Source organism: Equus asinus, chromosome 1, assembly GCF_041296235.1.
Source record: "Equus asinus isolate D_3611 breed Donkey chromosome 1, EquAss-T2T_v2, whole genome shotgun sequence".
Taxonomy (NCBI): domain Eukaryota; kingdom Metazoa; phylum Chordata; class Mammalia; order Perissodactyla; family Equidae; genus Equus; species Equus asinus.
Window position 1 is genome coordinate 88,447,405 of NC_091790.1, and position 18,988 is coordinate 88,466,392.

Consider the following 18,988-nt stretch of genomic DNA (forward strand, 5'->3'; position numbering starts at 1 on the left):
TTTCATGGTCTTATTGTGGTGCTTAAAAGAAATGAAAGATTTGTAGCTGATTCTTTCACAGAGAAGTCCCAGAACTTAAGGATCATGGACTGTAACCTGAAGAATTTATTTATTGAAAGAGACATCAAATAAGACTCTTTGCAGCCCTGTTGAAAAGGACCAAACCAGGAGGAGAAGAAGACGACATCTTTTGTAGACAGCTGTCCCAAGACTCCAGACCAGGCCTGTATTCCCAACCTTATATCTCCTCATTTAAACATTTGTTATGCTTAAACTGTATACCTATTTTATAATTTGTTTGAAATGCTATCATACTTAAAGTGATTAATTTGGAATAGACTTGTCTTGAAGGCCAGGAATTTATCAAGTGACTCCTAATGGAACTCAGTGGTTATGTGGAACAAATCTTTGGCCTTAGCTACTGCCTGGATGGCTAAAACACTTCACCCTGAGTTTCCTTTAAAAGCAGGGAAGGAGTCAGGCTGAGTTAAAACCTGGTGTCAGTCTTCCTCTCTTTAAGGCCAAATGGGCTTGTTCAGTGTTCCACTGGTATGGCTATATTTTCAACTATATTTGCTTCTTCTTTGGGGCTAAAAGATGCCATTATTACATTTGGAAGCTCTGACTAAATTTACTCAAGAAGCCCTTAATGATAGTCAAGCAGGAATAACCTTATTCAAATACTGAAATGTGTTTAATGAGAAGGGCTGTCCTTCAAAACAGAATGGCTTTAGACATTATTACTGCATCCCAAGGAGGTACATATACAATCATTCAGACTGGATGCTGTGCTTTGATAGGTCATGAATCTTCCAATGTGTCCTCTCTGCTAAAGCACATGAAGAAGCAGGTGGATGCCTTATGCGATCCTGCACCTAGTTTGATTTGTTTCGTTGGCTCCCTTTTCAGTATCAGTTCCCTTTTTCGATCCGGATTGGAATTCTTATTTCCATTATTTGGAATCCTTGTACTGGTCATAATATTAAAACTAATTGTTTTCTTTACTCAGTGTTGTAAGAGTAGCATACAAACTAGAGTAGTGATTGCTCTATGGCTTGAGATGGTCGATCTGTCTTATAACCCTGGACAAATTTCCTTTTCTGAAAGGGACTATGACTAAGAATTCACTTCAGACTAATCCTTTTAAAAATTCTGAGTTATTATCGTTACTGTGCTTTTCCTATAATCATATACAATGTAAATGTGAAGTGTCGTAAAAAGCACATATACAATGTTTGCGCAACAATCTAAAATTAATTGGAAATTACATGACATATGAAATGCTTCCTCTGTTAATATACATATAACTCTATGCTTGTCCACTATTTCCCCCAATGTGGACGACTAGGCAAATAAATGAAATGAAAGTCTAGCACCGAGGGACATGATGGACCCAGGGCAGGCAGCAGCCACCCTGGAGCTGAGGGACAATGTTTTGATCATCAATGCTTTCTATCGGAAGATTAGAGATCAAAAGGGGAAAATGACAAATAAAAATGGCAAGCAATAGGATATATTGGAGTATATGAGGAAGTCATTTGGTATAAACCTAATTCGGCCTGACTTTGTTTTTTCCAAAAAGACCTGACCGTGGCTGTTGAGCACGCATTGTATATCCACTTAGACATTTCTTATGGCCAGAACAAAGGCCCTTGAGATAAAGATGTAACTTCCCCGCACATTAGCATTTCCTTAAGGATAAGCATTTTTCCTTAGGCTAGGAACTGATTGCTGCACTCACCTTTGACCACCCAGCTCACCTGTCACCACTCAGCTGGAGACAACAGACTGCCACCCTGTGGCGTTCACTGAGGCAGAAGACCTACCTGCTGTTTCCAGCAATCGCTGTGCCGACAGAGCAGTCTCACGACTATTGTAAAAGGGACATTTCAATCCTATGTGAAACATCCTCCCTGGGGGTATATAACCAGTCTGTGCACCCCACTTCTTTGGTGCCCTTTCTTCCTTCAGGAAGAAAGGCCCCGGGTTATAATCCTCAGATTTAAGCTCAGAATAAACTCACCCAAATTTTCATTTATAGATTGGTTATGGATTATTTTCATCGACACATGTAACACTCCCAATGGTGTCTCTGACTTTGTGTGTAACACTCCCTTGGCATCTGTGACACCATGAGTAACACTACATGTGGCATCTCTAACTTCATGAATCACACGCTCCCTGGTGTCTCAGAATTCCTGTTTAACACTGTTCCTGGTGATTCTGACTTCACAATTCAGATTTCACCTGTGGTCTCTGACTTTGTATGTCACATTCCCCTTGTGTCTCTGTCATCTCATCTCACACTTCACATGGTGACTCTGATGTCATGTGTAACACACCCCTTGGAGTCTCTGATTTCCTATGTCTCAATCTGCTTTTGTCTTGTACTTCCCGTGTAACACTAAATGTGTGTAACACTCCCCCTGCTGTCTCTAACTTCATGTGTAGCACTCCCCCGGCATCTCTGACTTTATGTGTGACACTCCCCCGTTGTCTCTGAGATTGTGAGTCACACTTGCCCTGGCATCTCTGATTTAATGTGTCACACTCCCTTAGCATCTCTGAATTCTTGCATCACTCTCTCAGTGGTCTATCTGACTTTGTGTGTCACACACCTCATGGCATCTCTGAATCATGTCTGACAATCACCCTCTCATCTCTGATTTTGAGTGTCACACTCCACCTGGCATCTTTGACTCTGTGTGTAACACTCCCCATGGTGTCTGTGACTTCATGCATAACACTCCCTATGTCATCTCTGACTTCGTGTGTCACACTCCCTGTGATGTCTCTCAAGTTGTGTGTAACACTCCACCTGTCATATCTGACTTCTTGTGTAACTGTAAGCATGGTCTCTCTGAATTCGTGTAACACTCCCCCTGTCGTCTATGTCATTGTGGATAGCACTTCCCTGTGGGTCTCTTACTTCACGTGTAACACTCAACCTGGCTCCTCTGACATCATGCACAAGACTCCACCTGTCATCTTGGACTTGGTGTGTAACACTACCATTGGTGTCCGTGACTTCACTCTCTCCACACTGTCTTTGTGTGTAACAGTCCCCCGGCATCTCTGACTTTGTGTGTAAAAATGCCCCTGTCGTCCCTGACTTCATGTGTAAACTCCACATGCCATTTCTGCCTTCATGTTAACCCTCCCTCATGGCATTTTGGACTTCATGTGTAACACCCCACTTGGTGTCTCTTAGTTCATGTGTCACACTACCCATGACTTCATGGACTTTGTGGGTAACACTCTCACTGGCATCTCTCAATTTCTGTGTCACAGTCCTCCTGTCATCTATGACATCACCTGTAACACTCCACATAGCCTCTCTGACTTCGTGTGTAAAACAACCCCTGGTTTGCCCTGCTTCATGTGTAACACTCCCACAGTATCTCTCACTTTGTGTGTAACACTACACGTGGTATCTCTGAGTTCATGTGTCACACACCCCCTGACACCTCTGACATCATGTGTAACACTACCCGTGGTGTCTCTGACTTCATGTGTTGCATTCAACCTTTCATCTCTGAGATGGTTTGTCACAGTCCCCATGGCGTCTGTGACATCCTGCATAACATTTCCCTTGGTGTCTTTGACTTCATGCCTAACACTCCCCAGTGGCCTCTCTGACTTCTTGTGCAGCTCTCCCCCTGTTGTCTCTACTTTGTGTGTAACACTCTGATTGACATATCTGATTTCGTGTGTCAAACTCTACCTGTTGTCTATGACTTCATGTGCCATACATACCATGATGTGACTGACTTCGTGTGTAATACTCCCCTATGGTATCTCTGACGTGTGTCACACTCTCACTGTCTTGTGTGACTTCATGTGTAACACTCCCTTTGTTATCTTTCAGTTCATGGGTAGCACTCCTCCATGGCATCTCTCTCTTCATGAGTAAAACTCTCCCTGTTGTCTGTTGACTTTTTATTTAACAGTCACCTGTGACATGTCTGACTTCATGTGTCACACTTCCACTGTTGTCTCTGACTTGCTTGTTACACTCCCCTGGTGTCTTTGACTTCATGCATAACACTGCACATGGTGTCTTTGAATTCATGCGTAATACTCCCCCTGGTGTCTCTGACTTCATTTGTAACATGCTCTGTGGCATCTCTTACTTAGTGTGTAACACTCACCCTGTCACCTCTGAATTTGTTTGTCACAATCCACCTGTCGTCTCTGACTTTGTGTGTCACAGTCCCTGCTGTGTCTCTGACCTGGTATGTCACACTACACCTGTTGTCTCTGACTTCGTGTGTCAGTAACCCCCTGATGTCTTTGACTTCATGTATAAACACTCCACTTGACGTCTCTGACTTTATGCATCACAATGACCCTGTACTCTGACTTTCTGTGTCACATTCTACCTGGAGTATCTGACTCTGTGTAAAACTTCACGTGGGATCTCTGACTTTGTGGATAACACTCCCCCTGTCGTTTCTGATTTCTTGTTCATCATTTCCCAGTTGCATCACTGTCTTCCTATGTCACACTTCTTTTAGTGCCCCTGACGTTGTGTGTAACACTCGCCCTCTAGTCTCTGATTTCTTCTGTAGCTCTCCTCCGGCATCTCTGCTTTCAAGTGTAACCCTCCACCATTCGTCTCTGACTTCATGATTCACAATTCCCCTGTTGTTTCTGATTTTGTGTGTTCAGAATCTATTCGGTGTTGATGATTATGTGTGTAACACTCCTCGTGGCATCTGTGACTTCATGTTTAATGCTACCTCTGAAGTCTCTGACTTCTTGATTCACAATCCCCCTGTCATTTATGAATTCGTGTGTAACAATCTATCTAGTGTCTCTCTTTGTGTAACACACCCTCTTGGTGTGTCTGAATTCGTGTGTTACACTATGCCTTCATTTCTGACAGTGGCTAATAATCCAAATTTTGTCTCTGACTTTATTCGTAACACACCTGCTGGCATCTCTGACTTCGTGTGTGACACTCCCCATGGCGTATCTGACTTCACCCATCACAATCATCCTGGCATCTCTGACTTCGTATGTAACTCACCCCCTGGCATCTCAGACTTTGTGTGTAACAATACCCCTTTTGTCTCTGAGTTCGTGTGTAGCACACCACTTGTCATCTCTGTCATCATATTTAAAACTCCACCTGGTATCTTTGAGTTCATGTGTCACACTGTCTTTCATGGCTCTGACTTCATGTGTCATGCTTCCCATAGTGTATCTAACTTCGTGTCACACTTGCTGTGGCATCTCTGACTTTGAATGTCACACATACTTGTGACTCTGACTCCCTGTGTACCACTACACCTGGTGCTTCTGACTTCCTGTGTCACATTCCCCCTGGCATCTCAGAATTCCTGTGTAAAAATCCCACTTGTGTCCTGAGTTCATGTGTAACAGTCCCCTTGCATCACTGACTTTATGTTTAACACTCCAAATCGTATCTTTGACTTCATGTATTATAGTCCTCCTTGTCTCTCTGACCTCGTGTGTAACAATTCACATTACACACCTCCATGACTTTGTTTGTATCATGCTCCCGGTGACTCTGACTACTTTGTCACAAACCCCAGGGCATCTCTGACTTCCTTCATAACACTAGGGGGATTGTGAAGCAGAAAGTCAGAGACACTATGGGGAGTGGTACACACGCAGCCAGAGATGCCAGGGGAAGTGTTACAGAAGAAGCCAGAGAGGGCACATGATAGGTCACAAAGAATGAGAGACTCCAGGGGAACTATGACAGATGAAGTCAGAGAATGCCAGGGGAGTGTTACACACAAAGTCAGTGATGTCTTTGTGAGAGTTATACATGAAGTCAGAGACACCATGGGGTGTTTACACACGAATTCAGAGATGCCAGGTGGAGTGTGAAACACAAAGTCAGGGATGCCATGTGGAGTGTGAGACAAGAATTCAGAGATGACATGGGGTTGTTATACGTGAAGTCAATGATGCAGGGGTTGTGACACACTAAGTCACAGACACCAGTGGGAGTCTGACACATGAAGTCAGAGACACCAGGGGGATTGTTACAAATGCAGTCAAAGAAACCTGGGGTAGAATGACAAACGACATCGGAGATGACAGATGTTTTGGGACACAAGAAATCAGAGACCACAGGTAGAGTGTGACACATGAAATAAATGACACCAAGGAGTGTGTTACTCACAAAATGAGAGACGCCATGCAACAGTATTATGTATGAGGTGAAACACACCAGGGAGAGTGTTAGACACGAATTCAGAGAGAATAGACAAAGTGTTACACATCACATCAGAGATGCCACGGTGACTGTGAAACACGAAGTCAGAGACAGCATGTGGATTATTACACACATAAGAGAAACCAGGGGTTGAGTTACACACAGACTCAGAGATGCCTGGGGGAGTGTTACACACGAAGTCAAAGAGGCAATTTGGGGTGTTACACACAAAGTCAGAGATGATGGGGGACTGTGAAACAGGAAGTAAGAGATGTCATGTGGAGTGTTACACACAAAGTGACTGATGCCAGAGGAAGTGTTACACACAAACTCAGCACCCTGGAGAGTATTACTCATGAATTCAGAGATGACGTGGAGGTGTGTTATACACGAAGGCAGAGATGCCAGGTGCAGTGTTACCCATGAAGTCATAGATGACACAGTGGGAGTGAAACACAAAAACAGAGATGTAAGGGTGAGAGATAAGAAGTCAGGGACCACAGGTGGAGTGTTACACAAAATGTGAGAGACACCACAGAGAGATTGACACACAAAGTCAGAGACACCACTAGGAAGTGTTACACTTGAAGCCAGAGATTACAGCGGGAGTGTTATGCATGAAGCGATAGATGCCATGGGAAGTGTTACACAGAGTCATAGACAACAGGTAGAGAGTAACATAAGAAATCGGAGAACACAGGGGGAGTGCAATGCACAAACTCAGAGACATGAGGAGGAGTGTTATATATGACCTCAAAGACACCAGGGGTTTTGTGACACATGAATACAGAGATGACAGAGGGAGTATAACACATGAATTCAGAGACGCAATGGGGGTGTATTATGCATGAAAACAAGGATACCAAGGGGAGTGTTATGCACAAAGTCAGAGACACCATGCAAAGAGTTACACACTAAGTCCAAGATGACATGTGTGTGTAACACACAAAGGGAGAAATGCCACGTGGAGTGTTACACACGTAGTCAGAAACACCACATGGAATGTTATACATGAAGTCAGAGACACCAGAAGGAGTGTTACATGGAGTCAAAGATGCCATGTGGTGTGTTACACAAGAAGTGTGCAACAACAGGGGGAGTGTGACACACGAAGTCAAAGATACCAGGGAGGGGTTGGCTTGGTGGTGCAGCAGTTAATTTTGCATGTTCCACTTTGGCAGCCTGGAGTTCACCCGTTCTGATCCCAGGTGCGGACATGACACCACTTGGCAAGCCATGCTGTGGTAGGCGTCCCACATGTAAAGTGGAGAAAGATGGGCATGGATGTTAGCTCAGGGCCAGTCTTCCTCAGCAAAAAGAGAAGGATTGCCAGCAGATGTTGGCTCGGGGCTAATCTTACTCCAAAAAAAAAAAAAAGACTCCAGGGTGAGTTTGACACAGGAATTCAGAGACACAAGTTGCAGAGTGCTACATGAAGTCAGAGACAAAAGGGGGAGTGTGATGGATGACCTCAGAGACACAAGCGGCAGTGTGACACATGAAGTCAGAGACCCCACTGGTTATGTTACACACAAAGTTAGAAACTACAGAGATTGTGTGATACATGAAGTCACAGATGCAAGGCAGAGTGTGACACATGAACTCAGAAGCAAAACAGGGAGTGTGACACATGAAGTCAAGACTACAGGGAGTGTGAAACACAAAATCAAAGACATCATGAAGATTATGATACAAGAAGTCAGTTGCCAGGGGTAGTGTTACACATGAAGCCAGAGATGCAATGGTGTTTGTTACACACAAAGTCAGAGATGCCAGGAGGTGACACATGGAATTAGAGCCACCAGGGTTACTCTTACACAAGAAGACTGAGATGCCACAGGGAAGCATTACACTCGAAGGCAGAAACATCACATGGTGTGTTACAGATGTAGTCAAAGACTCCAGGGGCAGGGACACATGAAGTCAGAGAGTCCACATGGAGTGCTACACATGACGTCACAGACACCTTGGGGAATGTTACAACCAGTCTCTGAGACTACACAGAGAGTGTTACACACGAAGTCTGAGATGCCAGCAGCAACATTAGACATGAAGGCACAAACGTCATGTGGTTTGTTACAAATAGAGTCAGGGACCCCAAGGGTAGTGTTACACACCAGTCAGAGATGACACCTGTGGTATTACACAGGAAGTCATAGACACCAGGTGGAGTCTTACAAATGAAAACAGACGTGTCACGGGGAGTGTTACACAAACTGAAATGTGAAGGAGTATGTGAAACCCAAAGGCAGAGACACAAGGTGGAGTGTTACACACAAAGTCCGAGATGTCAGGGGGAGTGTGACATAGTCATTTGTGAATTTGTATGTCACACACCCCGTGGCATATCTAAGTGTGTGACATTGACAGAGGTGTCTCTGACTTTCTGTGTCACAACACCCTGTCGTCTCTAACTTTGTAACACTCCACCTGGCATCACTGACATCATGTGTAGCACTCCTCCTGGTGTCTCTGACTTCTAGTATGACACTCCTCTTGTCATCTCTGATTTCCTCTATAGCACTCACCCTGGTGTCTTTGACTTTGTTCATAAAAGTTCCATGTGACATCTCTGACGCATGTGTCACACACTCCCTGTTCTCTCTCACTTCCCGTGTAACACTATTCCTGGTGTTTCTGACTTCATGTGCCACACACTCCCTGGTGTCTCAGACTCATGTGTAACAATCCCCTTTGTGTCTCTGGGTTCGTGTGTAACACTCCCCTTTGTATCTCTGACGTCATGAGTAAAATTCCAAGTGACATCTATGACTTCCTCTGTCCTACTCCCTTTGTTGTCTTGACATCATGAGTCACACTGCTCCTGGCATCTGTGACATCATGTCTCACACTCCCCCTTTTTCCTCTGAGTAGGTGCATCACACTCCCCTGCCATCTATCACTTCTTGTGTAACAATACCAATGGTGTCTCTGATTTCATGTCACACTCCATGTGGTTTCTCTTAGTTCATGTGTAACACTCCACGTAGAGTCTGTTATCGTGTGCAACACTCCTCCTGGCATATGTAATTTCTTGTGTAACACACTACATTTCGCCTCTGACTTCGTGTCTGACAATCCACCTGTCATCTCTGACTTCATGTGTCACACTTCATGTGTCACACTTCATGTGGGATATATGACTTCTTCTGTCACACATACCCTGATGTCTCTGACTTCCTGTGTAACACTACCCCTCCTGATTCTGACTTGCTGTGTCAGACTTCCACTGGTGTCTCAGACTGTGTGTGTAACCACCAAGCATCTCTGAGTTTGTGTGTCACACTTCCTCTCGTGTCTCTGAGTTTGTGCTCACATTCTCCCTGCCATCTATAACTTCATGTGTAACACTCCAACTGCCATCTTAGACATTTTCTATAACACTCCCCCGTTGTCTCTCACTTTATGCATAACACTCCCCATTGGCATCTCTGATTTTGTGTGTCACGCACTCCCTGATGTATGTGACTTCCTGTGTAACACTACCACTGGTGTTTCTGCCTTCATGCGTCACCACCCCTGGCCTCTCAGACTGCGTGTGTAACAGTGCAAATTGTGTCTTTGTGTTCACGTGTAACAATCACCCTGGCATCTCTGATGTCATGTGTGAAACTCCACCTGGCATCTCTGACTTCGTGTGTCACAATCCCCATGGCGCCTGTGACTTCATGCATCAATCTCAACCTGGTGTCTCGGAATTTATGTGGAAGACTCCTCCTGGCATCCCTGACTTCGAGTGTCACATTTGCCTGGCGTGTATGACTTCGTTTGTAAATCACCCCACGATGTCTATGACTTCGTGTGTCACAAGCCCCTTTTGTGTCTCTGAGTATGTGCATCACACTTCCCCGTCATCTATAACTTCCTGTGTAAGATTTCCAATGCTATCTCTATCTTTATATATAACTCTTCCCCTGGTGTCTCTAACTTCATGTTTAATACTCCACCTGTAGGCTCTGACTTCATGTTTCACACTCCCCCTGTCATCTCTAACTTAGTGAGTAACACTCCCCAAGGTCTCATTATTTCCATGCATAAAACACCCCCAGGCCCCCTCTAAATCCGTGCCATAATGCCCATGTCATCTCTGCATTCGTGTCACTAAACCCATGGTGTCCTTGACTTCATTTGTAACATTTCCCCCTCAACTCTCTGGCTTTGTGCATCACAATCCCCGTCTTTTCTGATTTCATGAGTCGCCCACTATCTGGTTCTCTGACTCTGTGTACAACACTTCCCCTGGCTTCTCTGACTTCTTGTGTAACACTCCCCATGGCGTCTGTGACAGCATGCGTAACACTCCATGTGACATCTCTGACTTTGTGTGGTATACTCCCCCTAGTGTCTCTGACTTCCTGTGTGACACTCCTTGTGGCATTTCTGCCTTCACGTCTAACACTGCCTTGTGGCGTCTCAGACTTCTGATGTAATGCTCACCCCGGAGGCTCTGATTTTGTGTGTCAAAATCCCCCTGGCATCTGAGACTTTGAGTGTATCACTCACCGTATTATCTCTTACTTCGTGTGTCACACTCCCACTGGCATCATGGATTTTGTGTGACATACTCTCCATTGTGTTCTGAATTCGTAACAGTTCATGTGGCATCTCTGATTTCATGAGTAACACTTCCCCTGTTGTATCTGACTTCAACAGAAAGACTCACCATGGTGGCTCTGATTTCGTGTGTCACAGAGCCCATGCCATCTCTGACTTCATATTTCACACACACCCTGCTGTCTCTGGCTTCCTGTGTAACACTAACCCTGGTGTTTCTAGCCTCGTGTGTCACCCTCCACTTGGTATCTCAGAATTCGTGTGTAACAACCCCCTAGTGTAGCTGAGTTCATGTGTAACACTCACCCTGGCATCTCTGACTTCTTGAACACTCCATCTGTCGTTTCTGATTTTGTTTCATAATCCCTTTGGCCTCTCCGACTTTGTGTGTCACTGTGTCCCTCCATCTATAACTTCCTGTGTCACACTTCCACTGACATTTCTAACTCCGTTTATAACACTACCTCTGGCATCTCTGAATTTGTGTGGAACATTCCCCAAGCATCACTGACTTTGAAGATCACACTTGGCCAGTAGTGTCTGACTTCGTGTGTCACATTGCCCCAGTTGTCTCTGACTTGGTGTGCTGTGCTCCCCTTGGTGTCTCTGACTTTGTGTGTCACACTCCCCCTGTCATCTCCGACTTATTGTGTAACACTCACTGTGACATCCCTGACTTCGTGTGTCACAATTCCCCTGGTGTCTCTGACTTCATATTTCCCACTCCCTCTGGCATCTCTGACTTGGTGTATAACAATCCCCAGGCATCTCCAACTTCATGTGTAACACATGCCCTGGTGTTTTTGACTTCCTATGTAACATTACACCTTTTGTTTCTGACTTTGTTTCACACTCCACCTGCATTCTCAGATTTGGTGTGTAACACACCCCATGGCATCTCTGTCTTCGTGTCACATGCTGCCTATCTTCTTTGAGAAGGCATATCACACTCCACATGTCATCTCAGAATTCATGTGGAACAGCCTCATGGCATCTCTGACTTGGTGTGTCACAATCCCTTTGGCATCAAGGATCTCACCTGTCAAACTCCACCTGGCATCTCTGACATCCACTGTGGAGTCTCACAATTCTTTTGTAACACTCATACTGACGTCTCTGATTTCCTGTGTCACACTACCCCTGGCATCTCTGATTTTGAGTATAACACTCATCATTACATCTTGCACTTGTTTCACAATCCACCTGGTGTCTCTGTCTTCATGTGTCACACTCCAACTGCCGTCCCAGACTTCGTGTATCCCACTCCCCACTTCATCTCTGCTTCCTTGTGTAAAATAACTGGTGGCATCCCTGACTTCATGTGTCACTCCTCCCCTTATGTCTCTGTGTTCATGTTTCACACTCCACTTGTTGCTGACTTGGTGTGTCACACTGCAACTTGGGTCTCTGACATCATGTGCCACACTGCCTCTGGCATCGTGGATTTCTGTGGAACACACCATGTGGCGTTTCTGACTCTATGTGTACCATAAACCCTGGAGTCTCTGACTTCTTGTGCAAAACACCACTTGGCGTATCTTTCTGTGTAATGCTCCCTCTGTTGTCTTTGCCTTTGAGTCTAACACTCCCCTGTGAAGTCTCAGACTTCTTGGGTAACACTCACACTGGTGTCTCTGATTTCCTGTGTCACACTACCCCTGGTGTCTCTGACTTTGACTATAATGCTCACCATTGTGTCTCTGACTTAATGTGTGACAATCTGACAGGTGTCTCTAACTTCACGAGTCACACACCCTTGGGCATCTCTGACTCTGTGTGTAACACATCTTCTTGCGCCTCTAACTTCCTGTGTCACAATTCCCCTGGCATCTCTGACTTCACATGTCACACTCCCTTTGGCATCTGGGACATCATGTGTCACACTCTCCTGAAATCATAACTTCGTGTATAACAATCACTGAGCTGTCTCAGACCTTATGTATCACATTACACCTTGTGACTCTGACTTTGTGTGTCACTCACCCTATGACATCATGATTTCATATAACAATCCCCTTGCCACCACTGTATTTGTATGTCACTCTCCACCTGGCCTCCCTGACTTCATGTATCAACTCACCATGTTGTCTTTGATTTTGTGTGTAACACACCCCTTGGCCTCTTTTCTGTTTGTCACATTCCCTCTGGTGTCTCTGAGTTCATGCTTCACTCTCCTTCCACCGACAATAACTTCGTGTTTAAAACATTCCCGCTGGCATCTCTGCCTTCATGAGTATCAATCCCTGTAGCATCACTGACTTCAAGTATCACACACGACTGCAGCTTGAGTGTCTGACTTTGTGTGTCATACTCCCCATTGCATCATCAACTTTGTGTGTAACTCACCACATGGAGTTTCTGACTCCATGTGTAACAATCCAACTGTCATCTCTGAGCTCGTGTGTAACACTCCACATTGCATCTCTGACATCATGTTCACATCCCTCTGGCCTATTTGACTTTGTGTGTGACAGTCCCCATGGCATCCTGACTTCGTGTGTCACACTACCCCTCTCAACTCTGACTTCATGTGTAACACTCCCCATGGTGTCGCTGAATTCCTGTTTCACACTCCACAAAGCATCCCTCACTTTGTGTTCACACTCCCCCTCAAGTGTCTGACTTCACGTTTAAAACTCCCCAAGGTGTCACTGACTTCAGGTGTCACAATCACCCTTTCTTCTATGACCTTTTTGCTAACACTGCACATAGTGTCTCTGAATTCCTGAGTAACACTCTCCCTGGTGTCTGTGAATTTGAGCCTAAAACGAACCCTGGCATCAGTGTCTTTGTGTTTACACTCTCCATGGTGTCTCTGATGTTGTATGTCAAACTCCTGGTGGTATCGCTGTCTTCTTGTGTAACACTTCCCCTGGTGTCTATGACTTCTTATGTAACACTCCCCCAAGATGTCTCCTAGTTCGTGTGTCACACACCCTATGTTGTTTCTGACTTCATGTGTCACACTCTCCCTGGTGTCTTTGACTGCCTGAGTAGCAGTCTCCCATGTGTGTTTTATTTTATTAAACTTTTTTTGGAGGATAATTAGCCCTGAGATTACATCTGCTCCCAATCCTCCCCTTTTTGTTAAGGAAGACTGGCCTTGAGCTAACATCCGTGCCCATCTTCCTCTACTTTATATGTGGGATGCCTGACACAGCATGGCTTGCCAAGAGGTGCCAAGTCTGCACCCAGGATCCAAACTGGTGAACCCCGGGCCACCAAGGTGGAATGTACACACTCAACCACTGTGCCACCAGGCAGGCACCCCATGTGTGTTTTGATTCCTGCCTAACACTCACCTTTGGTGACTCTGATTTTGTGTGTAACACATCCCGTGTCATCTCTGACTCCATGTGTCACACTCGCTCTCATGTCTCTGACCTCGTGTGTGACACTACCCCATGCATCACTGACATTGTGTGCAACACTCCCCCTTGCATCTCTGACTTTAGGTGTTACACTCCACCTGTCATCTTTGACTTCATTTGTCACACTCTCCCTGTTATCTCTGAATTATTTCTAACAATCCACCTGCTGTCTCTGAGTTCGTGTGTGACACTCCTTTGTCATCAATGAATTTGTCTGTAACACACTCCTGGCAGATCTAACATTGTATGTAACACTCCATGTGGTGTCTCTGACCTAGTGTGTCACACTCCACCTTGTGTCCCTGACTTCATGTATCACACTCTGCCTGATGTCCCTGATTTCATGTATCAACTCACTTTGGTGTCTCTGAATTCATGTGTAACTCTCCCAATGGCGTCTATGACGACTTTGTGTGTCACCCACGACCTCTTGTCTCTCAATTCATGTATAGCAATCCCCATGTCATCTCTGACACTGTGTCAGACACCAGCTGTCATCTTTGACTTCATGTGTCACCCGCCTGGTGGCTTCTCTGACTTCGTGCATAACACTCATTCTTTTGTCTTTGATTCCATGCATTACACTCCCCCTGGTCTCAGATTTCATGTGTCACACTACCCCTGGTGTCTCTGACTTCCTGTGCAACACTCCACTTGGTATCTGTGAATTCGTGTCACACACAGCCAATGGCGTCTATGACTTGGTGTGTCACACTCCCCCTGGCAACTCCAAGTTACTGTGTAACACTAACCATGGTACCTCTGACCTCGTGTGTTAGAATGTCTGGTGTCTTTCTCTTCTTGTGTCACATTCCAACTAGCGTCTTTAACATTGCATGCAACACTCCCTGTGGTATCCCTGAGTTCATGAGTCACATTTCCCCTAGTGTTCTGACTTTGTGTGTCACACTTCCCCTGGAATCTCTGACTTCAGTGTCTCACTTCCCCTAGCATCTCTGACTTCATGTGTCACACTCCCATTGGCGTCTCTGACTTCATGTGTAACATACTCCATGATGCCTTTGAATTCGTGTGTAACACTACCCTGGTATTTCTGACTTCGTGGGTCACACACCCCAGGACATGTCAGACTTCATGTGTAACACTCTCTGTGAAGTCTCAGAGTTCGGGTGTAAAAGTCCCCCTGGTGTCTGTTTCATCTTGTTCAGCACTCCATGTGGTTTCTCTGACTTCATCTCACAGGTCCCGTGGATTCTCTGACTTTGAATGTAACACTCCCCTATGGTGTTTTGGACTTCTTGTATAACACTCCCAATGGCATCTCTGATTTCGTGTGTCAAACTCCTCCCAGCGTCTCTGACTTCAAGTGTATCACTCACCCTTGCATCTCTGGCTTTACGTGCAGCACTCCCCCTGGTGACTGACTTCTTGTGACAATCCCCATTGTGTCTCTGACATCATGTTTTACACATCACCTCTGGTCTTGACTTTGTGTGTCACACTCTACATGGCATCTGTGACTTCCTGTTTCACACTCCCCCATCGTATCTGACTTCTGCGTAGAAATCCAATTCTTGCCTCTGAAATAGAGTGTCACCCTCACCATGGTGCCTCTGAAATCATGTGTCACTCACACTGCTTGTGGCAGCTCTGATTTTGTCTCTCACACACCCTGGTGTCCCTGACTTCATGGGTAACACTCCCACATGGCAACTCTGAATTCGTCTGTAACACCCCCCCTGACATCTCTGACTTTGTTTTTCACGGTTTTCCTAGAGACTCTGATGTTGTGTGTGACACTCCACGTGCCCTCTCTGACTTCATGTGTCACACTTTGCCTGGCATCCATGTCTCTGTAACACTCCCCCTGGGTCTCTGACTTCTTCTGTCACATTCCACTTGGCATCTCTGATGTCATGTAACACCTCCACTCCCATGTCTGAATTCTTGTGTAACACCCAACGTGGCGTCTCTGACTTGATGTGTAGCTCTCCTACATGGTGCCTCTGAATTCGTGTATCATACTTCCAATGTCCTTTCTGACTTTGTGTGCCACACTCACCTGGAGTCTCTGAGTTCCTGAGTAACACTCCCTCTGGTGTCTCTGACTTCATGTGTAACACACCGTCATGGCAGCTCTGAATTGGTGTGTAACACTCTCACAGGTATCAATGACCTCATGTGTAACTCTCCCACTGGTGGCTCTGACATCCTTTCAGTCCCCCTAGAGTCTCTGTTGTCGTGTGTAACACTCCACATTCCCACACTGATTTCATGCTTAACACTCCCCTGGATTCACTGGCTCCATGTGTAACACCCCCTTTGGTGTCTAAGACATTGTGTGTCACAGTTCCCATGGCATCTCTGACTTCCTGCATAACACTACCCCAGGTCTTTCTGACATCTTGAATAACAATCCCCCTGGCTTCTTTGATTTCATTTGTACCATACCTCCTTGGAGTCTTTGATTTCGTGTGCAACATTCCCCCAGACATCAGTGACTATTTCTGTTACAATCCCCCTGATGTCTCCGAGATCTTTTGTCACAATCCCCCTGATGTCTATAATGTTGTGTGTAACACTCCCTTTGGCCTCTCTGACTTCGTGTGTAACACTCCCACTGGCACCTTTGGTTCTGTGTGTAACCCTTCACCCGTTGTCTAGGACTTCATGTGTAACACTCCATGTGGCATCTCTGTCTTCGTGTGTAACACTCCCCCTGACTTCTCTGACTTCATTTGGAACAACCAACGTGGCATCTCTGACTTCATATGTAACGCATCACCATGGAATCTCTGACATTATGTGTCACAATTCCTGTGGTGTCTCTGACATTGAGGGTAACACTCACCATTTTGTATATGAATTCATGTGTAACTCTCCCCCTGGATTCTCTGACTTCATGTGTCAAACTCCCCCTGTTGTCTCTGATTTCATCTGTCACTCTCCCACTGGTATCTCTGAATCTGTGTGTAAAAATCCCCGTCATCTATGACTTCGTGTGTCACACTTTCCATTGTTTCTCTGAACACGAGTGTCACACTCCCCCGTCATCTACAACTTAATGTGTGACAATCCCAATGGCATCTCTGACTTCATGTGTTGCATTCCCCATGGCATCTCTAACTTCAAGTGTCACACATGACCTATTGTCTATGACATCGTCTTTAACAGTCCCCATCGTGTCTCCGACTTTCTGATGTTATGCATAACACTGCACCTGGCGTCTCTGACATTGTGTGTAACATACACCTGTGGTGTCTTTGACTCATGCATAACACTCCCTCACTGTCTTCATGTGTTACACTCCCCCTGGTGTTTCTGACTTCGTGTTTCACAGTACTACTGGCATCTGTGACTTTGTGTGTCACACTCCTCTTGGTGTCTTTGACTTCATGTGTAACATGCTACCTGGTGTCTCTGAAATCCTATGTAACACTACCACTTGTGCTTATGACTTGTGCCTTGAACCCACTGGCATCTCAAATTTTGTGTGTAACACTCCCTCTGGCATCCGTCTTTGTGAGTCACACTCTGCCTGGCGTCCCTGACTTTGTGTATCATACTACCCTTGTCGTCTCTGACTTCACATGTAACGCTCTCAGTGGCATTTCTGATTTCATGTTTCACACTCCCCATTGTGTCCCTGAGTTCATGAGTCATACTCCCCATGTTGCCTCTGACTTCTTGTGGCACACTACACCTTGGCTGTCTGGATTCTGTGTCAAACTATGCCTGGTGTCTCTGACTTTACATGTCACAATCCTACTGGCCTCCGGACTTTGTGTGTAACACACCATGTGGAGTTTCTGACTTAGTGTGTAACACTAACCTTGCTGTCTCTGACTTCATGTGTAACACTCCACGTGGCCCCTCTGAGTTTGTTTTGTACACATCTCCTGGTGCCTTTGACTTCATTTGTATCACTCAACATGGCCTTTCTCCTTTTGAGTGTAACACTTAACCATGAAGTCTCAGACATCTTGTGAAGCACTCAAACTGGGGTCTCTGATTTCATGTGTCACACAACCCCTAGAGTCTCTGACTTAGAGCATAACACTCACTATTGCATCTCTGACTTCGTGTTTAACACTCCCTCTGGTGTCTTTGATTCATGTGTTACACTCCACATCTTGTCTGTGACTTCCTGTGTACTGATTCCCCTGGCACCTCTGACTATATGTAGAACACTCCACATGGCATTTCTGCATACATGTGTGACACTTTCCCATGCCATCTCGTACTGCCTGTGTAATACTCCATGTGGCTCATCTGACTTTGTGTGTCTCATTCTGCCTGGCATCTCGGAATTCATGTAAAACACTCCATGTGACATCTCAGACTTGGTTTGTCACTGTCCCCCTTGTGTCTCTGACTTCACATGTAACACTCAATGTGGTATTTCTGCCATCCAGTGTAACACTCTCCAGTCCATTCTCGGACTTCTTATGTAACAAACACACTGGAGTCTCTGATTTCTTGTGTCATACTACCTCCTGAAGTCTCTGATTTTGAATGAAACACTCACCGTGGTATTTCTGACTTCGTGTGTCACAATCCCCATGGCACATCTGACTTCTTGAGTCAGCCTTCCCCTGGCATCTCTGACTTTGTGTGTCACACTCCCCATGGCATCTCTGATTTTGTGTTTAATACACTCCCTGGCTTCCCTGACTTCCTGTGTAACACTAGCCCTGGGATTTCTGACTTGTGTCACTTTCCCCCTCATGTCTCCAATTTTTGGTGTAACACTCGCAGTGGCAATTCTGACTTCGTGTGTCACAGTCGCCCTGGAGACTCTGACATGGTGTATAACACTCCATGTGCATTGTCTGACTTCCTGTGTAACACTATAACTGGTGTCTCTGCCTCCACGTGTAACACTCCCCCTGGCACCATGACTTCTTGT